The sequence below is a fragment of the Anomaloglossus baeobatrachus genome, chromosome 6, assembly GCF_048569485.1.
Source record: "Anomaloglossus baeobatrachus isolate aAnoBae1 chromosome 6, aAnoBae1.hap1, whole genome shotgun sequence".
Classification (NCBI taxonomy): domain Eukaryota; kingdom Metazoa; phylum Chordata; class Amphibia; order Anura; family Aromobatidae; genus Anomaloglossus; species Anomaloglossus baeobatrachus.
In genome coordinates, this window is record NC_134358.1 from 491,515,610 (window position 1) to 491,527,748 (window position 12,139).

A 12,139-nucleotide genomic window follows, 5' to 3' on the forward strand; every position below is an offset into this window, starting at 1 on the left:
TGCGTGGAAAGGAGCCTGTCTCAAGCAAGAACGAGACAAGAACAGCATTACAATCAAACAGCCCCAGCAACTCCCTTAGCACCTGGAGAACAAGTCCTCAAGAAGAAGCGGAAGACGCATAAGTTGGATGATCAGTGGGAAAACGAGCCCTACACCATTATCCCCTCCAACTTTGACAATAGTAAGGTATGCCTCATAAGCAAAGATGAAGGCAAGACCTGCCAAGCAATTTCCCGAGACCGCCTGAAGACGTGCCCTGAGCGGTGCAAAGTTCAAAAGGAAGTGGAGGAAGTTCGAGAAGAGGGGGAAGAGATGATACAAACAATCCTCGGCAAATTCCCCAAGACTTGGACCCGCATAAATGGTGCCGTAGTGGTACCGGTCCTGACGTTCCCACAGTTGGTCGAGCCAGAAACAGAACAGGTTCCGGATCCACCCAAAGAACCGTCCGCCCCGACACGAGGTGACACGCCAGCAGTGGAACAGGAGGATCAACCCCCTGTCAGTGGTGAACCTGTCATACCCTTGGCGACTCTTAGACCACATGGGCGATCATCATGCATACCTATTGGGGTTAGGCCTACCGGTAGTGCTGAGATAGGAGACACACTAAGTAGTCAGGGACAAACACCAGAGCTACGCAGGTCCCAACGCAGCACTCGGGGACAACCCCCTCTAAGGTATAGGGAATCAAATGTATAAAGGAGAAAGAAAGAGTATTTATTGGAATGTAAATAGTTATGCGAAATGTCTGTAATGTTGTGTACAAAATGTTTTTCTTTTTCTTTGATTGTGAAAATGGACAATTGGGCCACTGGACTATGGGTGGCCAACACCTAAATTGTTCATAGTTAGCACCAGTGTGCTCGACACCCCTGAAGAAAAACCCGTCCGGCGTGCATAGAGTGGGGTCATCAATGCTCTGACGCACGCCCAGAGCCTACGTTGGGGGTTTTATCGCGGCGGGTCCCCCATGGAGCAGTGTAATGGACACCCGGCAGGGAGCCACACTGGACTCTTATAGTACTGTTTGAATTTGTAACGTTAAAGAGAATGTGCCTCCCATATTGGGATGAAATGTATGACATGTTATGTTTTGTTTCCACAGTCCGGGAGTACTGAATTTAACTAAGGGGGAGTGTGGCGCCCTAGGACCTGGTCGCCACAACAGCATTGCCCTCCCAAAGGGTTAATGCTGAGCCTGGAGGTAATTGGGAGATCCATTGGCCAGCAGGTTTAACACCCAACACAGTTCTCCCTCCGGCCAGCAGGGGGAGCTCTGAACCTGGAATTCCAGGGAGCCTTCCTCTACCTGACCAGAGGGAGGAAGTGGAGTCAGTCTGAAGGGAGTAGTGGAAGTGAACAGACGCAGAGTGAGCTGTCCTGTGAATCTGGGGCCTAGAGCTGGAGCAGCTTGGCCCAGAGAAGTAGGAATAGCTGAGAGGCAGCAGAGAGACTCAGACATCGGAGTCTGTGGTTGCCAGGGTATAAAATCCGTCCCTGGTAGCCGAGTCCGAAGGGCAGGAGAGCTGCAAGCCCCTGGCCCAGAAAGATCCAAGGTACAGCTGCAGCATCAGGGCCCGGTGTGGACTCCAGCGGAGAAGCACCAGAGAGAGGGTCTGCGCAGCCACCTACAGAAAGAAGGGACGTGCCATCGGTCCCAGCAGCAAAGAGGGCCATTGCTGGATTCAGAGAAGCAGGGTCCTATCATCACAAAGCAAAGTACAGGAGTAGGCCTCATACTCAGCTGGCCAGAAAGATCATCCCAAGTACTTCCAGGCCGACCGGATCCCCATCACCACCTGTAACGGTCTCCCAGGACTGGACTGTTCCCAGAGTAAAAGAGGAGAAGGTAAAGAGACTGTTGTTTGTGCCTGGTTCTTTCCTCGCCTGTCGGCCCTGCACCGTGTTAGCCACACAACACCATAGACTTTCACGGGCACCAACGGTATCCCGGGGCATCGCTCCACCTGTGGGGAGCAGTACCATCATAGCTGTCATAACATCACCCCGGAGTTCTCCCATAACAGCGGCGGCTTAATAGCCGCATACCACAGGTGGCGTCACGAACATTAACTCTAACTCATCAGCCACATATTCAACTGACACCCACCAGGGCCACGGAGCCGGGCCCAGCCACCACTGACTACCACCGGACTAGTCCGGCCCGGCACCGGGTGTCCTATAGCCCTGGGGTGGGCGAGTCAAAAACATATTAAAAATTTGGAAAAAAAAATGCATTTTTTCTGCCAAGAGATTCATAAATTTCTGCACCAAATAATAAACTTGTGCACATATCCTTATACTTTTTGGCAAACACAAATCTGATATTTTTACATACTAACCCAAGGCATTTTCTGCAATAACAATGCTACATGGGTATATACAGCCACTTGTGCCTGGCCCAGCAATCTCCACGAGCAAATATTGATTCAAGAGTTTTCCCACAGCTTGCAGGTGCATCCATCATAGAAGGGGTTAATGTTAATCTCTTCTGCCTCTGAGACAGAATATCATTTTCCTCTGTATGTTCTTGTTTGCAGCTGATCTAAGTGCCCAGTGTTTAGACCTTTTATGATAAGGACAGCCATAAAACAAGCATGAAGTAGTGTGCGGATTACTCTATTTGCCTGACCTTTGAGCCTTGCTCCAGCCTCCCAGTAAGCCAAGCTGCAGGAGGACGTAAATCAATACACTCAATTGATTTCACTGCCATATTATTGTAAGGAAAAGTGTTGGATCAGATATAAACATTACCGCCATATAGATGTTTACAGCCGTGGAGAGAATACACATCATATTTATATCATATGGCCCTAGGCTCCACACAGCGCCTTACTGACTGTAATAACAGCAGCCATATTTGTCAAATTATTTTATAAACTGGAAAAAGGTTAAATAAAAGGAAGTTCTGCTGCACTGTGTTAGTTCTGCTGTATTGTGTTAGTTCTGCTGCACTGTGTTAGTTCTGCTGCACTGTGTTACTTCTGCTGCACTGTGTTAGCTCTGCTGCACTGTGTTAGTTCTGCTGTACTGTGTTAGTTCTGCTGCACTGTGTTAGTTCTGCTGCACTGTGTTAGTTCTGCTGCACTGTGTTAGCTCTGCTGCACTATGTTAGTTCTGCTGTACTGTGTTAGTTCTGCTGCACTGTGTTAGCTCTGCTCTTCTGTGTTAGCTCTGCTGCACTGTGTTAGCTCCGCTGTTCTGTGTTAGTTCTGCTGCACTGTGTTAGCTCTGCTCTTCTGTGTTAGTTCTGCTGTACTGTGTTAGTTCTGCTGTATTGTGTTAGTTCTGCTGCACTGTGTTAGTTCTGCTGCACTGTGTTAGCTCTGCTGCACTGTGTTAGTTCTGCTGTACTGTGTTACTTCTGCTGCACTGTGTTAGCTCTGCTGCACTGTGTTAGTTCTGCTGTACTGTGTTAGTTCTGCTGCACTGTGTTAGTTCTGCTGCACTGTGTTAGCTCTGCTGCACTATGTTAGTTCTGCTGTACTGTGTTACTTCTGCTGCACTGTGTTAGCTCTGCTCTTCTGTGTTAGTTCTGCTGTACTGTGTTAGTTCTGCTGTATTGTGTTAGTTCTGCTGCACTGTGTTAGTTCTGCTGCACTGTGTTAGCTCTGCTGCACTGTGTTAGTTCTGCTGTACTGTGTTACTTCTGCTGCACTGTGTTAGCTCTGCTGCACTGTGTTAGTTCTGCTGTACTGTGTTAGTTCTGCTGCACTGTGTTAGTTCTGCTGCACTGTGTTAGTTCTGCTGCACTGTGTTAGCTCTGCTGCACTATGTTAGTTCTGCTGTACTGTGTTACTTCTGCTGCACTGTGTTAGCTCTGCTCTTCTGTGTTAGTTCTGCTGTACTGTGTTAGTTCTGCTGCACTGTGTTAGTTCTGCTGTACTGTGTTAGTTCTGCTGCACTGTGTTAGCTCTGCTCTTCTGTGTTAGCTCTGCTGCACTGTGTTAGCTCCGCTGTTCTGTGTTAGTTCTGCTGCACTGTGTTAGCTCTGCTCTTCTGTGTTAGTTCTGCTGTACTGTGTTAGTTCTGCTGCACTGTGTTAGCTCTGCTGTACTGTGTTAGTTCTGCTGCACTGTGTTAGCCCTGCTCTTCTGTGTTAGTTCTGCTGTACTGTGTTAGTTCTGCTGTATTGTGTTAGTTCTGCTGCACTGTTAGCTCTGCTGCACTGTGTTAGTTCTGCTGCACTGTGTTAGTTCTGCTGCACTGTGTTAGCTCTGCTGCACTGTGTTAGTTCTGCTGTACTGTGTTACTTCTGCTGCACTGTGTTAGCTCTGCTGCACTGTGTTAGTTCTGCTGTACTGTGTTACTTCTGCTGCACTGTGTTAGCTCTGTTGCACTGTGTTAGTTCTGCTGTACTGTGTTAGTTCTGCTGCACTGTGTTAGCTCTGCTCTTCTGTGTTAGTTCTGCTGTACTGTGTTAGCTCTGCTGTACTGTGTTAGTTCTGCTGCACTGTGTTAGCTTTGCTCTTCTGTGTTAGTTCTGCTGCACTGTGTTAGCTCTGCTGCACTGTGTTAGTTCTGCTGTACTGTGTTACTTCTGCTGCACTGTGTTAGCTCTGCTGCACTGTGTTAGTTCTGCTGTACTGTGTTAGCTCTGCTCTTCTGTGTTAGTTCTGCTGTACTGTGTTAGCTCTGCTGCACTGTGTTAGTTCTGCTGTACTGTGTTAGTTCTGCTGCACTGTGTTAGCTCTGCTCTTCTGTGTTAGTTCTGCTGCACTGTGTTAGCTCTGCTGCACTGTGTTAGTTCTGCTGTACTGTGTTAGTTCTGCTGCACTGTGTTAGCTCTGCTCTTCTGTGTTAGTTCTGCTGCACTGTGTTAGCTCTGCTGCACTGTGTTAGTTCTGCTGTACTGTGTTAGTTCTGCTGCATTGTGTTAGTTCTGCTGTACTGTGTTAGTTCTGCTGCACTGTGTTAGCTCTGCTCTTCTGTGTTAGCTCTGCTGCACTGTGTTAGCTCCGCTGTTCTGTGTTAGTTCTGCTGCACTGTGTTAGCTCTGCTCTTCTGTGTTAGTTCTGCTGTACTGTGTTAGTTCTGCTGCACTGTGTTAGCTCTGCTGTACTGTTAGTTCTGCAGCACTGTATTAGCTCTGCTGCGCTGTGTTAGCTCTGCTGTACTGTTTTAGCTCTGCTGTACTGTTAGTTCTGCTGTACTTTGTTACTTCTGCTGCACTGTTATTTCTTCTGCACTGTGTTATTTCTTCTGCTGCGCTGTGTTAGCTATACTGCACTGTGTTAGCTCTGCTGTGCTGTTAGCTCTTCTGTACTGTGTTAGTTCTTCTGCACTGTATTAGCTCTGCTTTACTGTGTTAGTTCTGCTGTACTGTGTTAGTTCTGCTGCACTGTATTAGCTCTTCTGTACTGTGTTAGCTCTTCTGTTCTGTGCTACCTCTGCTGCGCTGTGTTAGCTCTGCTGTACTGTGTTAGCTCTGCTGTACTGTTAGCTCTGCAGCGCTGTGTTAGCTCTGCTGCGCTGTGTTAGCTCTGCTGCGCTGTGTTAGCTCTGCTGTACTGTGTTAGCTCTGATCTTACTGCAGAGCTGTGTGTGATTATGAGGGTAAAGTGTCAGTTATCACTAGTAGAGAGGAGCGTATTTGTGGAAGCCCTGCACCCTGTGTACCCGAGCACAGCGATGCTCGAGCATGTGCTTTGCATATGTACAGAACTCCAACTCCAAACCCAAACTCCTTTTTGTAAGGTTTATGTTTGCTACAAACACTGGATACCGCACTTCTGGTTCACTCATCTCTAGTTATCACATGTCTCACACTTATAACGCCTGCTTTCATTTTTAATAATCTCTGAAGGCAGATTCTTCAGATCTATCTCCGGCTCATAGATCTTAACAGCTTATTAAAATGTGCATTTTTCTGCAATAAGACAGTTATCAAGGTATTATTTTATTGAACTTTCTATCATCTGCATGCCCATATAAATGACGTAGGAGGGCTGATCCTACTGATAGATTCCTTTTAGCTTCTTATTTGCATTGAAACAAATTGTTGCTATTTCTTCATATTCGTGGTGCGTAAAAAAGAGCATCATTCTTCTAGAGAAATGGGCATAAGTACAAGGACATACTCACCATAGACAGTGCATTCCATAGAGAGCATTTGGAAATAGAGGACTCATTGCCGATCAATCTCGGTTATTTCAAGAATTCATGTTGCTTCAATGGTCAGAGGGCAATACATCTCTGCTGTTCTTCATTTACATACAAATTTCTTTTAAAGATTATAGATACTATAGATACTATAAACTTAGAGGAATTGTCCAACTTCCAAAAATGTTTTTCAAAAGGCAGGGATGTTTGTAAAATAATAAAAGAAGTTATATTCACTAGCTCTACCCCCCTTACTCCATTTCTGGCAATTTCGGTGGTCTCTGCCAGGAAAGAAAGTAATGATATTCTGTTTTTTGGTCACCTGGCTGATGAGCAGAGGCGTATCTACAATAGGTGCAGGGGTTGCAATTACACTCGGCCCTGGAGCTTAGGGGGCCCCAAAGTCTCTTTGTAAATTGTATATAAAAAGACCATTGCTAATAAACACTTTCAATAATTGGGGGCCCCTGTTGGAGCTTTTGTAATTAGACCCATGAGCTTTAAGGGGACTATGTCAACAGGTTTTATCACCTAATCTGAGAACAGCATACCGTAGGGTCAGAGACCCTGATTCCAGCGGTGTGTCACTTAGGGATACTTCTCACATAGCGAGATCACTAGCGAGATCGCTGCTGAGTCACGGTTTTTGTGACGCAGCAGTGACCTCATTAGGGATCTCGCTGTGTGTGACACTGAGCAGCGACCTGGCCCCTGCTCTGAAATCGCTGATCGTTACACACTGCTCTGGTTCATTTTTTGCTCGCTCTCCCGCTGTGAAGCACACATCGCTGTGTTTGACAGCGAGAGAGCAACGATCTGAATGTGCAAGGAGCAGGGAGCCGGCTTCTGACAGCTGCAGACGCTGGTAACCAAGGTACACATCGGGTAACCAAGCGAAGCACTTTGCTTGGTTACCCGATATTTACCTTGGTTACTAGCGTCCTCCGCTGTCAGGCTGCCAGTGCTGACTCCCTGCTCCCTGCACACATAGCCAGAGTACACATCAGGTAAATTTAGCAAAGTGGTTTGCTTATTAACCCGATGTGTACTCTGGCTATGAGTGCAGGGAGCCAGCGCTAAGCGGTGTGCGCTGGTAACCAAGGTAAATATCGGGTAACCAAGCGAAGCATTTTGCTTGGTTACCCGATATTTACCTTAGTTACCAAGCGCAACATCGCTGCCACGCGTTGCTGCTGGCTGGAGGCTGCTGACTGGTCACTGGTGAGATCTGCATGATTGACAGCTCACCAGCGACCATGTAGCGACGCACCAGCAATCCTGACCAGGTCATATCGTGGTCGGAATCGCTGGTACGTCGTTTAGTGAGACGGTACCCTTACTGGGCTCCTTAGTGTACTTTTGATAAAATCACTGTTTAATCAATAGTAGATTATCATTACAGGACTACTTGGTGTGCTGCAGGTAGTCCAGCATATTTATGAGCTCTGTATAACTGCTAGATCTGCAGCAGAGAAACATTGAATTAATTAAAATGACAGCAAACAGCTCAGTAAGTGACACATCACTGGAATCAGGGTCTCTGTCTGTACATGCTGCTCTCAGATGGGGGAGCAAAAACCTGGCGACAGATTCCTTTTAAATTACACCACTGCTTTGGAGGTCTGTGATTGGTTGCAGAGCTCAGGTAAGTGGATTAAAATGTCACTTGCTACTGTGGAAAAAAAGCACCAGCGAGGCATCATTTTGCTTTTTTCAAGCTTATTCCCCTGCACGTTCAATTAGGATGTGGGCCGTGTTCATAAATCAACTGAGATGAGCTCAAAAAACACAAATTAAAAAAAGAGAGTTAAAAACCCTCACTGATGCATACAACGTGCATGCAAAATGTTTTGGTTTTTTGTTGTTTTTTTTTTTGTGCCAAACATACATGAATTTAAGCAATAAAAAAAAATTGTTACCAGAAGTGGACAATCCCTTTATGAACGAATTTTAGAAGGACAGCCCCCAGGGGTTTAGTTATTGCCCCAAAATCTAATATATAAAACTGAGTGTGTGTATGTATGTGTATGTGTGTATGTCCGCTAAAGGAATCCACACCATCGCATTTACAATCACGAAATTTTGCACAGACGCCTCATGTGACTCAGGGAATAACAATAATAATAATAATAATTATTCATTTATATAGTGCTGCTAATTCCACAGCGCTTTACATACAATGGCAATGACATAGACTATGTTTTGAGGGGAAAATTTAACCCCACGCTTTACAGGTATTCGCCAAAAAACCTGCTTACATTAAAGTGAATGTAGCTGGGAGCCACAGGCTATTAATAGGAGCTGTGATTGGTTGCTGTAGGCAACAAAGGACATTGTTAGTATAAGAAGCTTATGTCGCGGGCGGAGGAGGGGACGCCGCGCTCTCCCACTGCTGCTCGGGTCCAGCTGCTGCGGCCTGCTGCTGCTCGGTGGCTCGAGCGATGGGCCGGATCCCGGGGACTCTAGCGGCGCTCCTCGCCCGTGAGTGAAAGGGGATTTTGGGTGTGGGGATTGGTTATTGTCCGTGACGCCACCCACGGTTGTGGTGATTTGTTGACACCACCGCTGCTCTGTATGGGGATCCCGGGAAGGATGGTATGGAGCAGCCAGTTGTTGTGTTGCCCCTCCGTGGGTAGGGGTTGGTGATCCCGGGGCCCAGTGATTAGGTGGGTGATGCAGGGCTTGGTGGGCGCAGGGACGCGGGGGCAGCGCTGTGCCTTGCGTCACTGTGGTACTCACTCAGCCTGAGACGTTGACACAGTTCTCAGTAAAACACACGGCTGGAAAGACGGTTCCCACGGACGGCTGCACTTGCTTTCCCCAGTAGGTGACAGTGACGGTCCCTCTGTCCTGCACCTAAGTTGATGTTGGTTGCAATGGGTTCCCACCGGTAACCCGCTCCCCGGCTTGGATATGGGCCGGAGGAGCCCTACTTTGCCCGCAGGCGCTGGCCCTGAGAAACTGGTGCCCTGGCGGTGGCGGTGTCTCTCCGTTACGGTTGGACTGTTGCCTTCTATCGGGACTTGGTTGTTGGGAGACAGTCGTCCCCTTCACTGACGGATTTGGCAAAATATGGCGACTCCTAGCCTTGCCGGGATCGGAAAGGCCCCTGCCCTGGTGCTGACTGTCCTTTGTATACTGCTCCAGACCGCCGGGCCACTACCCGTCCGCGGTCCTTCCAGAAACCTCCGAGCAGTCACCCCTCCAGACAATCACCACCGTCTGCTGACCTTGCTGTCACTGTCCGGGCACACAGCCGGACTAACTTCAGGCTTTACTTCGGTCACTTCAGCTTCTCTCTTTAGCTCCACTACTACTTCACTTCCTTTCACTTAACTCCACTGTTTACTCCTTCCACTTCTCCCTCCAAACTCTATCTGCTTGTTTACTCCTCACTCTAGCTCTTCCCTGAGCTGACTGCCTGGTTCTCCCCGTCTCCAGGGCTGTGAACTCCTCGGTGGGCGGAGCCAACCGCCTGGCCCACCCTCTGGTGTGGACACCAGCTCCTGGAGGAAGGCAACAAGGATTTTTGGGTTAGCTTAGATGTGCCTAACTGGGGTGTAGGGTGTGGTGGTGTTGTAACGGGGTGCCAGGGGCGCCTCTGGGCTTGTAGTCGTGGCCCCTTCTGTCAGGCTTACCCCTGGCTCCACCGTCACTATGGGGACAGGAGATGACTTGGTGGGGCAGAGTGTGGTGGTGATGCAGATGTTATCCGGCGCACAAACACTCTTCAGGCAGGGTTCGATGCAATGAACAAACATTCTTTTATTCTTCACAAAAGTCCCAAACAGAGCAATAAAGGTGATGATACGCTTTCTTAGCTGGGGGAAGCCTGTCCTTGCGTCCCCTCCAGTGGGGATGTGCCTGACTACTCCACTTCGCCCGGCTCCCACTTCTGGCTACCCACAGCCCGGACCCACACCGGACTGCTTCACACTATGAGGTTCCGCCCGCTCCTTTTCTCACCGGCTTCCCTGATTTCCAGCTCCCACACTCTGCTGCTCCGCTCCTGTCCCCGAGACGACTGCTCCCTTGATCTAATCTTTTCCTCACACCCTTGCTCTCCCCTCCCCTTGTCTCTGCCGGCTCCTCCTCTCCACTGTGGTGACAGCCGTCCCACCCGGCCACTAGGGGTACCCTAACACAATACACATGCACATACAAATAAAACATTTTTATTAATAACATTTCCGGGTTAACTATGCTCCCTTTTGCAGGGGGTCTGCTCACCCACTGCAGTGTGATGACCTGTGACCCCTGGCTTGCCCAGGGCGTCACACTTATGTGTGAAAAAATATGATATTGGTAGAGACAGACAGAGATAGACAGAGACAGACAGACAGACCGAGACAGACAGACCGAGATAGACAGAGAGAGAGAGAGACAGATCGACTGAGACAAACAGAGATAGACAGTCAGAGACAGAAAGAGACAGACAGAGAGAGAAACAGACAGAGAGACAGACAGAGAGACAGAGACAGACAGGGAGAGTGAGAGAGACAGACAAAGACAGACAGAGAGAGACAGACAGAGAGACAGACAGAGAGACAGACAGAGACAGATAGAGACAGAGAGAGACAGACAGAGACAGACAGAGACAGACGCAGACAGGGAGAGTGAGAGAGACAGAAAGAAATTTAGTTACTATCCCGGGCACCGCCAAGTACTACAGCTAGCCTGTAGTGTAGATAATATCTGTAGACAGTTGAATATGAGAAACCACAGGGATTTTGAAATCCACCAGTGTCCTTATCAGCACAATAAAAAAAAAAAAAAAAATGTGGAGGTATACTTTCCAATATTTAGCAGAATGTGCAACACCGTGAGTAAATTATTATTATTATTATTATTCTATTTTTATTACATTGAATCCATGCTACAGTACATAAAATTTAGTAGCACTTCTTATGGGTCTCCTTTCTTTTATGACCCTTTATGTGTTCAATAGTAATCATTAATGTGATTAAATAAAATGCGAGCACCCTTGTTTTATTCTACAATTTTGTAATATATTTGTCACACAGTTCAGATCTCCGGACGCTTCCCAGGAGCGGCCTCAGCATTTTATTTTACTTTGGCTGGCCAAAAGGTATGGCATTCCAATTAGTCTGTACAGACCTCAGCCGTCCTAGCAGAATGCAAACGAAAAATGCTCGGTGACATGCAGAAAAAGGGAAGCTGTGCAAAGCTGTCTCAGGCGCCCAGCAACATTCACCAGCAGTCTGTGTGCAAGGGCTGAAAAATGCAGACAGACCAGACTGAGTTATGGCCTGTGCAGGCAGGGCGGGCTGAGCTAGAGTCCTGGGACACGAAGACCAACTCATTACAGCCTGCAATTAAATGAAGGGTTGCACTGAGCCTGGCAATTCAAGGAATCATATTAGGAAGATACAAGGAAATGTCCAACTAAATAGACAAATATATTAACTGTTTTAAGGCCATTTTCACACCACCCTGCTTAGGCTGCTTTCACACCTCCGGTTTTTCCTGTGCGGCACAATCCGGCGCTTTGCAGGAAAAACACAACCGTTTTTTTTTTTGCCACCGGTTGCGTTTTTTTGCATAGACTTTCATTAGTGCCGTATTGTGCCGCATGGCCTTGCGTTGTGTCTGGTTTTTGCTGCATGCGGCAGATTTAGCCGATGCAGCGGCCGGATGGAACATTGCCTGGCACGTTTTTTTGTCAAGCAAAAAAAACGCATTGCGCCACATCCGGCCGATGCGGTGTGATTTGCAATGCATGCCTATGGACGCCGCATGCGGCGTCATGCGGCAAACACCGCATCCGGCCGCCACATGCGTTTGTTTCCACTGCGCATGCTCGACAGTAGCCTGCCACAAGCGGCAAAAAACGGACAGGCCCCATGTCAAAAACTTATGCAAAGGATGCAGTTTTGTCGCTGCATCCGTTGCATAGGTTTTAGAGCCGGATTGGCCAACTCTGCTAAAACCGGAGGTGTGAAAGCAGCCTTAGACTGCAATGCCTCCCTGACCACCGGGTCTATTGACCTGAGTCCCTGTTTCATGGACGTGG